This window comes from Tachypleus tridentatus, chromosome 9, assembly GCF_004210375.1.
Source record: "Tachypleus tridentatus isolate NWPU-2018 chromosome 9, ASM421037v1, whole genome shotgun sequence".
NCBI classification, from domain to species: Eukaryota; Metazoa; Arthropoda; class Merostomata; order Xiphosura; family Limulidae; genus Tachypleus; species Tachypleus tridentatus.
Genome location: NC_134833.1, coordinates 137,786,714 through 137,796,451, shown reverse-complemented (window position 1 = coordinate 137,796,451; position 9,738 = coordinate 137,786,714). Strand labels below are relative to the sequence as shown.

The window sequence follows — 9,738 nt, the reverse complement described above, 5'->3', positions numbered from 1 at the left end:
GCCTTTAACTCAAAACATAACATAAATACCAACTGATATAAAAATAATATACATCAGACGACACATATACGAACAAAGAATATGATTATAATTCGGATGTGTTTTTATTGCCAGGTTCGGTAGACGTTATTGAATCAGCGTCATTTAAGAGTTCCAACGCAAAATCTAAACAACTGGATCAGAAATCCGAAGTTCATAACCTAGCTGTCGTTGTTTCTAATTGCTGACCTGAGATAGGGTAACCAAGCGGTCGCCTGTACAGCCACTTTTAACCAAGTAGTGGGATGGACTGTCACCTTTATAATGCGTAGTACAAAGAATGTTCAGCGATATACACCTTCAGGATTGGTTTATTTGTTTTGTTTTTGAATCTCGCGAAAAGCTACACGAGGGCTATCTGCCCTAGCAGTCCCTAATTTATCAGTGTAAGACTAGAGGAAAGGCAGCTAGTCACTGCCACCCACCGCCAACTTTTGGGCTACTCTTTTACCAACGACTAGTAGGACTAATTGTCACATTATAACACCACAATGACTGAAAGGGCGAGCATGTTAGATGTGACGGGGATTCGAGCTCGCGACCCTCAGATCACGAATCGAGCGCCTTAACTACCTGGCCATTCCGGGCCTTTCAGGATTGGACTTTGCGATTATGCCATAATCGGCCAATATTGAAGTAGAATAACAGTCTTCTCTGATATTATTTGTTTGTCTTTTCTACGTTGATTGTTATGATCTAATTTTATTGGATTGGAATATTTTAATGCTGTAATAAATGCTATTTACGTTCGTTTTCTAAAGTTTGTCTTGAAAATTGGGATTTTTAAACAAAAGGATTAATATCAAATAATTGTGCAACTTTCAAAAATATTTTCATCTTTAACCCTGCTGATATGATTAGTTTGTTGTTGAACTAGGACACCACATTGATATAAAATACACGTGTTTGTATGTCTATTTTTATATATTTTTTAAAGTATCTTCATGCGTGGCAGCGTGGCATCATTAACCATCTGTTCCTCTGTTCAGTACATGTCAGCCTCGCCAAATACAGCACATGATGTGATGCCGTGCTACTGAAACAGTTGTCTCAGAGATTTTCCATTAACCTCAGGATGACTTTATAGCATAACACAGTTAAGGATGAGGCTTCTTGTCATCCTATCTACCCGTATTATGTGGTGTCTTGTTATCATTGTCTTATTAATAATAATATTGAAAGAACTGTCTTTACTAGCTGCTTACAATCGACAAGCCAGCAGTTTATCCTGGTTGAAGCGATCAGAGGGTTTGTATTGTTTGAATTTCTTACTAAGCCGAGCCTTAAAATGCCTATTATTACGTGTTACGATATTCGGTGTTGATCTTTAGGTTGTTGCTATACAATGGGTTTTTCCTCACTATATCCATCATAAGAATAACAGTTTTAGTTAAAATACACAGAAGGTCAAATGGAATGAAATTTTATCTTACTTACGACATTCTCACAGACACACAATTTAGACTTTAATTATACTACTGTAACTTCCAATATTCCACAGTTACTTTAAGCTAAACTATTTTGGTTGTGTTTTTACTACTGTAACTTCCAATATTCCACAGTTACTTTCAACTAAACTATTTTGGTTGTGTTTTTACTACTGTAACTTCCAATATTCCACAGTTACTTTAAGCTAAACTATTTTGGTTGTGTTTTTACTACTGTAACTTCAATATTCCACAGTTACTTTAAGCTAAACTATTTTGGTTGTGTTTTTACTACTGTAACATCCAATATTCCACAGTTACTTTAAGCTAAACTATTTTGGTTGTGTTTTTACTACTGTAACTTCCAATATTCCACAGTTACTTTCAACTAAACTATTTTGGTTGTGTTTTTACTACTGTAACATCCAATATTCCACAGTTACTTTAAGCTAAACTATTTTGGTTGTGTTTTTACTACTGTAACTTCCAATATTTCACAGTTACTTTCAGCTAAACTATTTTGGTTGTGTTTTTACTACTGTAACTTCCAATATTCCACAGTTACTTTCAGCTAAACTATTTTGGTTGTGTTTTTACTACTGTAACTTCCAATATTTCACAGTTACTTTAAGCTAAACTATTTTGGTTGTGTTTTTACTACTGTAACTTCCAATATTTCACAGTTACTTTAAGCTAAACTATTTTGGTTGTGTTTTACTACTGTAACTTCAATATTCCACAGTTACTTTAAGCTAAACTATTTTGGTTGTGTTTTTACTACTGTAACTTCAATATTCCACAGTTACTTTAAGCTAAACTATTTTGGTTGTGTTTTTACTACTGTAACTTCAATATTTCACAGTTACTTTAAGCTAAACTATTTTGGTTGTGTTTTTACTACTGTAACTTCCAATATTCCACAGTTACTTTAAGCTAAATTATTTTGGTTTCTAATATTTCACAGTTACTTTCAGCTAAACTATTTTGGTTTCCAATATTCCACAGTTACTTTAAGCTAAACTATTTTGGTTGTGTTTATACTACAGTCACTTCCAATATTCCACAGTTACTTTAAGCTAAACTATTTTGGTTGTGTTTTTACTACTGTAACTTCCAATATTCCACAGTTACTTTAAGCTAAACTATTTTGGTTGTGTTTTTACTACTGTAACTTCCAATATTTCACAGTTACTTTCAGCTAAACTATTTTGGTTTCCAATATTTCACAGTTACTTTGAGCTAGACAATTTTGGTTGTGTTTATGCTACAGTCACTTCCAATACTCCACAATTACTTTCAGCGAGACTGTTTTGGTTGTGTATATACTACAGTCACTTCCAATATTCCACAGTTACTTTCAGCTAAACTATTTTGGTTTCCAATATTTCACAGTTACTTTGAGCTAGACAATTTTGGTTGTGTTTATGCTACAGTCACTTCCAATACTCCACAATTACTTTCAGCGAGACTGTTTTGGTTGTGTATATACTACAGTCACTTCCAATATTCCACAGTTACTTACAGCTAGACTATTTTGGTTGTGTATACACTAAAAATGAGGCCCTGCATGGCCAGATGATTAAGGCATTCGACTCGTAACCTGAGGGTCGCGGGTTCGAATCCCAATTGGACCAAACATGCTCGCCCTTACAATCGTGGGGGCGTTATTTTGTGACAGTCAGTCTCACTATTCTTCGGTAAAAGAGTAGCCCAACAGTTAGCAGTGGCTGGTGATGACTAGCTGCCTTCCCTCTAGTCTTACACTGCTAAATATGTGACGACTAGAGCAGATAGTCCTCGTGCAGCTTTGAGCAAAATTCAAAACAAACCATTTTCAAACTAATCTTTGGTTCGTCCTCTTTTATTCTGGCTCATTACAAAATAGCGTGAACGTTCCATCAGCTCATTTTGGTTTATTTATTTCAATTTCACACATACTAAATTTATTTTAATTATTATATAGACTAATTACATATTAGAGTGTATCCACTCTTCAATATTGTTAGGTCAATTCACTATAGTCAAGCGTATTTATACTTGTTTTATCTAGGCTCGTAGATTTTATGCGAATTTATAGTATGTACGATTATACTTTAGTAAAACTAATATATATGTATCTTTAGTTGTAACGCCGTTAAAATGAATGACCTAAGATAATACATTGCACAGAGCGCAGTAGTAAATTGATGACCACCTGCGGAGACAATTCTAAGACAATACAGGGTGGCCCGTAAGTCCCTACCCATCCATATACCTTATGTACCCAGTGTATCTGTGTACTGTCACCAGTATTCTTGCGCTCATGTACCTACGTACTTATCATAGTACGCTCTTCAAGTGTGAATGGGCTTACATCGGCCGTATTTCTCTGAAAAAAAGAAACAAATTTATAATACATGGGGTAATTTTAACCCATACATTGTTAGTGGCTTGGTTTGAATTTCACAGTGTAAGACTAGAGAGAAGGCAGCTAGTTATCACCACCCACCACGAACTCTGTGACTACTCTTTTACAAATGAAAAGTAGAATTGACTGTCACATTATGATGTTCCCAACCTGCCACCCTTAGATTACGAGTAGAGTACCTTAACCACCTGGTTATATTAGATTTCCACTCACAGACTAATGATTAGAAAACTGCGATGTTTTTGAAATTTTATATATAGTCATCATCACCCACCGCCAACTCTAGTCTACTCTTTTTTAGTGGGATTGATCGTAACATTATAACGCCCCCATTGCTGAAAAGACGAGCATATTTGGTGCGACGGGGATTCGAACCCGTGACCCTCAGATTACGAGTCGAGTGCAGTGGTCCAACAGTAAGCTTCAGGGCTTATAGCAATAAAATTTGGTGCTCATTCCCCGCGATCAGCACATTACAGTTAGCCAGTTGAGTAAATTTGTGCTTAAAATCAAACACGGAAATAAACTACCTGAAATATAATTCACAGAATAAGAACTGAAAGTTAACAGTGCACGTGACTACCTGGTTTAGCTAGAAAGACATTCTGCTAAGGCCCGGCATGGCCAGGTGGTTAAAGCGCTCGACTCGTAATCCGAGGGTCGCGGGTTCGAATCCCCACCACACCAGACATATTTGCCCTTTCAGCCGCGAGGGCGTTATAAAGTGACGGTCAATCCAACTAGTCGTTGGCAAAAGAGTAGCCCAAGAGTTTGTGGTGGGTGGTGATAACTAGCTGCCCTCCCTCTAATCTTACACTGCTAAATTAGGAACGGCTAGCGGAGATAGCTCTCGTGTAACTTTGCGCGAAATTTAAAAACAAACAAAGCATTCTTCTATTTTTATTTAGACAAGTGAGAAGTTTTAATTCAAAACAAATAGATCTCGAACCAGCATCTTTTTTCTTTATGATACTTTTTTCTTACGTGTTTTTTATTATTTCCTTCTCCTAATCACAACAGATGACATCATGACGTTACTTGTGAATGAATCCAGAGCAGTGAAGGACGTGCAATTTGTTGGTATTCCAGATTACAAGGAACAGCAAAATAACGACCAATGAAGCTGCTTCTTCTTTTCTATAGTTTTCTCATACTCGTGTGAAGGAATTTGTAAGGAATGACCAGTTTTCACATAGATTATTAACTTGAGTGGCACAATTTGCTTCTAATTAACTGTTTTAAATTACACAATTCTTCCTTGAAGTAATTTAGCAAAAGCGTCCATGGTGCAAAAGGTAAATTTATTATTGGTCGACCATCTCTGCGTGTGACATGATCTTAAAATGACCTCGAATTTATACTTTATATAATTAGTTATAGTATCTAAGTTTTAATACAACTCAGCAATAATAGTTGAAGTCTTCTAGCTTTAGAATAAATATTTTGTTTCCAAAAATATTCGATTGTGACTTACGTATCCTTACTAAGCCGATTTACACGGAAAGGCATGGTAGAAATAGAAATATATACATCCACAGAGACATATATATATAATTCATTCGGTAAATGAGCCTCATGTCAACACTTAATTTTATCGTATATTTTTCATATTTATCCTATAGTATGGAAGCAAATACTTTGTATTTTCCTGCCCATACTCTATCATTAAAATATTGAATGTTTCATGAATATAATTTGTAATGGTAGAAAGACAGTAAAAATTTTGTAAGCTTAACATATTAATTACGTGAAATATTATATATTTATTTTAGGTTTTTTTTCTCTTTCTTCTTTTTTTTTTTTTTTTTTTGGGGGGGTAAATAACCAACACTGTCGATGTCATTTGACCTACCCAGTAGGTGTATTAAGTGTTGTCATGTCATTATTGGATTTCCTCAGTCAGGAATATGTGGGATAGTATCCGAGTGGTGTCTGGCCTATTTTGGTTACTGGTGTGAGTTCCTAACTTAAATTCACAGTTCTTTTCTAAGATCATACATTTCTCGAAAAGTTGTTATCTTATTTCATTGTGCAGTGTTGTCTCCCGTTACTACATTCTAACATATGATAGTAGAAATTAAATTAGTTAAGTTGTATCCTAAATTAAAGATCACCTGTAGAAAGGTGTGCACATGTTCATTTCTCTTTCAAATTTCGTTAGGAACATTTTAAATTTTCATTCTTATTTTAATTAAACTTTCAACAAACAAGCAATTTTTACAATCTTTTTAGATCAAACTTGTCGCAATATGTAAAAAAGTAATGTTACGCACATTTGAATTAATAAATATTGTAAGTTTCTGATTATTTACTATGCGTTTAACTTCTTATTGGACATTTAAAAATATGTTTGTTCCATTTATTTTCTTTTGTTATTTTATTCACTCAAAATTATTCCAGTTAAGAATAAAATTACTTAAAAACTGTCTTTTGTGTATGTTAGTCACAAGTTCCTATTGCACTGGTTTGACATTTAAATATATTCAGTTTTCCAAGAGATATCCCTAAGGAACTCAAGGCTCGCACAGAAATCAACGATTTTATGAAATGTAAACTCAGTTTAATATTAATTAATATTTAGTCATTGTTAAATCTGAATTGTTTGTTTGTTCTTACTTACAACTCTACACAATGAGCTATTTGCATCGAAATTGTTTTTAGCGTTAAAAGCTATACTTATTGCTGAACCACTAGGTGAAACCATTAGGTAAAGTTTTCATCGCGTACAGCCAGAATACGCTACAATATCTATATAGAAATGCCAAATTTAGAGAATTTCAATATTCCTAATTAAAGAAAACTTGTGAATACTTTCAGTAGTGTCTCGCACCCAAACCATTAGGGGGGGAGGCGCACACTGAATAATAGTCAGAACTTTTGATCAGAATAAGCTATGTACTAAGAGCGAAACCTAAAATCAATCTGGCTATCAGTATCAGTATAGCTTATTAAACATGCTTTACTTCATTTCTACTTGTCTTCAGATTTAAAACGCTAAAATCATGGGTTCGATTTCCCTTGGTGGACTCAGCAGATAGCCTAATGTGGTTTTGCTATAAGAAAACACATAAACACCCATTTCTACTTGTAAAGATTAGTGTGTTTGTGTGTTTTACTTATAGCAAAGCCACATCGTGTTATCTGCTCAGCCCACAGAGGGGAATCGAACCCCTGATTTTAGCGTTAGTAAATATTAGAAAGCGTTGCTTTAAGAATTTGGTGTCCTCGCTAGTAGCGATATTTTGAGCTTTAAACTCAAATATTTTACGATGTTTGGCAGCTTATGGGACTTATGTTAGTCCTAAATACAAATTCAAAACTAACAGTGAAAAACTTATTTATTATAAAAATACAATAATAAACATCAAATGAAAAAATAATTATATTCCATATATTAAGTTGTATAACCAATAACATCAATGAAAGCAACAATAAAAAAACTAGCATAGTTCACTTAAAGGACCCTCAAACACTTGTTCTTATCTTAAGTAACAGTCGTTGATTTTTGTGTGTTTGAAATACCGCTCCGTTTATTATTGATATTATGTATATACATGGATTACATACGGCTATGCACGAGGAACAGAAGCATGTTACTGTATAAAACAACAAGTCGTACAGTATGAGCAGCCACCGTAGTGTAGCCCCAAAATACCATTCCATATATATATATTTATATTTGAGTACAGTACACAAAATTGTGCATAGTACATGTAACGGGATATGCTTATAATAATCCGTACAACATACAGTAGGTGCATACAATATGCTTAATGAAAACGTTATTGTTATGAAATGGTCTCAGAAGAGATCATGAATACCATCTAACTACTCGTTCTGACTCAACTGAAGGAACCATCAAGTTACTGAGACAGACCTTCTCTGCCATGATGGTATGGAGCTTGCTCTTGGCCACTTTTAGTACAGAGAAGGAGAACTACCAGGAACAAGACGTGACTGGAAAAGTTAAAACCAGGCGATAAAGAGAGCTGAAGTCTGGATGCTTCTTTGTGATCCTGTGTGCAAGTAAATCTGATGGAAGGCTGGACTACTTCTGTAAATGATCGAGAAGACATCTTATGTAAAAGCAGAAGTTAACAGATGATATAATCCACAAAGACAACGGCCACCGCTTGCATCAGTGAAGTTTTCTCTGCGTTCGAAAACAATAAAAATAGACAACGAAAATTAAAAGTGCAACAAGTTTTTAATACGACATTTTCAGTAAGATGCATCAATACTGCCTGCTGTTGTTGTTTTTTCATCAGTTGTTTATGTGTTTTTCTTATAGTAAAGTCACATCGAGCTATCTTTATTTCTAGCAAACGGAATTCCACCAGGTGAGCCGGATCCCTCACGCCCATCATTGTCACTTACCAAGGAATTGACAGTTGTACAGTTATTCGCGAGATTCCTGTCCAATCCAAAAAAAAAAGTCTAAGACAAATCTATAATTCTGTTCCCTAAATACCTGTCTATCATTTGTTTTTAGCTTAATTTCTTAGAATGGGCTCAAGTCACAGCACACGAGGGAAACACTTTTGAATTCTTCTCCACAATAACATCATTCTAGGATATAACAATGATCAGCTCACTAATCATTTTGAGTTCGGCAACAACTTACTCCCAGCCAACTCGTTTCTAAACAATAATAATAGACCATTAATTGACAGATAGGTCTTACACCAACCATAATTGGTCTCAAAACTCGGTCTGATATTAAATAAATGTTACGAAGAAGCATTAATAAAACCATCCTTATTGCCCTGAGCAATAACAGAGTCACCAGTGATAGAACCTGAACCCAAAAGCAGTATACCTTCCAGCAACAATGACTGAGTCGCCTCAGTATCACGTGGAATACATATTGGTATGGGATTAACAGTGTCACTTGCCAAAGACACAGAAACAATAAACAAAAAAGGTTTAAATTTCTCCCTAACTACATCACCCTTTTCATCAGTGGCCAAATAAACAATATCAGATGATCTGGTAGAACTATGTCCATATGTGGACACAAACACATTTTTGCTTTTCAAACACCGATAATCAGATATAATATTACCAGATTTTTACAAAAATTGCAGAGAGGCCTTGTTATAAAGGTTTATCCCGATTGTCAGAAGATTTTAAAGTAGAGGAGATGGATTTTTTTAGAAAAATCCTCAACTTTAGAAGACTGAACTGACACAGGTTTTTGGCTGAGATGGCAGGAACTTTTTTTTATGAAAAGTGGTTTTGTGTGTTAATATGTAATCATCGGAAAGAGCAGCTGATTCCTGTAGTGTTTCAACTCTGCTCATTCAAGTAAGTTTCGAGGTCATAACTTACACAACGTTTATATTCCTTAGTTAGACATAACTGTCTTAGTTTTGTCAAAACTATCAGTATGCATAAAATTACACCATATTTCAAAACAAACCACTTTTTCCTGAGCAAATTCCATATATATATATATATGACTTTCTTACTTGTGATAACCTCGAAAGTTTCGGCGATAAGCCTCCGATACCAGCTCTTATGCTTTGAGAATGGATGCTTTAATCTTATCATAATCCATACAGTCTCCTAGAGAGAGCGTGGCATAAGCTTCTTGTACTTTACTAGTTAAAATACTTAAGACCATTTTTCTTTGGACCATTCCATGGTTTTAGCAGCCTTCTCAAAATGTTGGAAATATGTATCAACTTCATTTTCATTGAATGATGGTACTTTAATATATCGAAAGTTATCATTTTGCCTTGGTCGATTGGAGTTAAGGTTAATTTCCATTTTTGTCAGCCTAATATGTTGTTCGCCTTTAATACGGAATTGTTTTTTCTCGACTTCTACACGGGCTTGCTCATCCTTGGCTTCGATATGATC

At 34.8% G+C, this 9,738-nt stretch overlaps 1 long non-coding RNA gene across 1 annotated transcript; it reads left to right on the top strand.

The window, feature by feature from the left end:
- Positions 1–1,025: 1,025 nt before the first annotated feature.
- On the top strand, positions 1,026–6,267 carry LOC143226476 (uncharacterized). The gene is made up of 2 exons (XR_013014643.1): positions 1,026–1,287; positions 4,894–6,267. It is a non-coding gene; the product is annotated as an uncharacterized LOC143226476 (long non-coding RNA).
- The last annotated feature ends 3,471 nt before the right edge of the window (positions 6,268–9,738 follow it).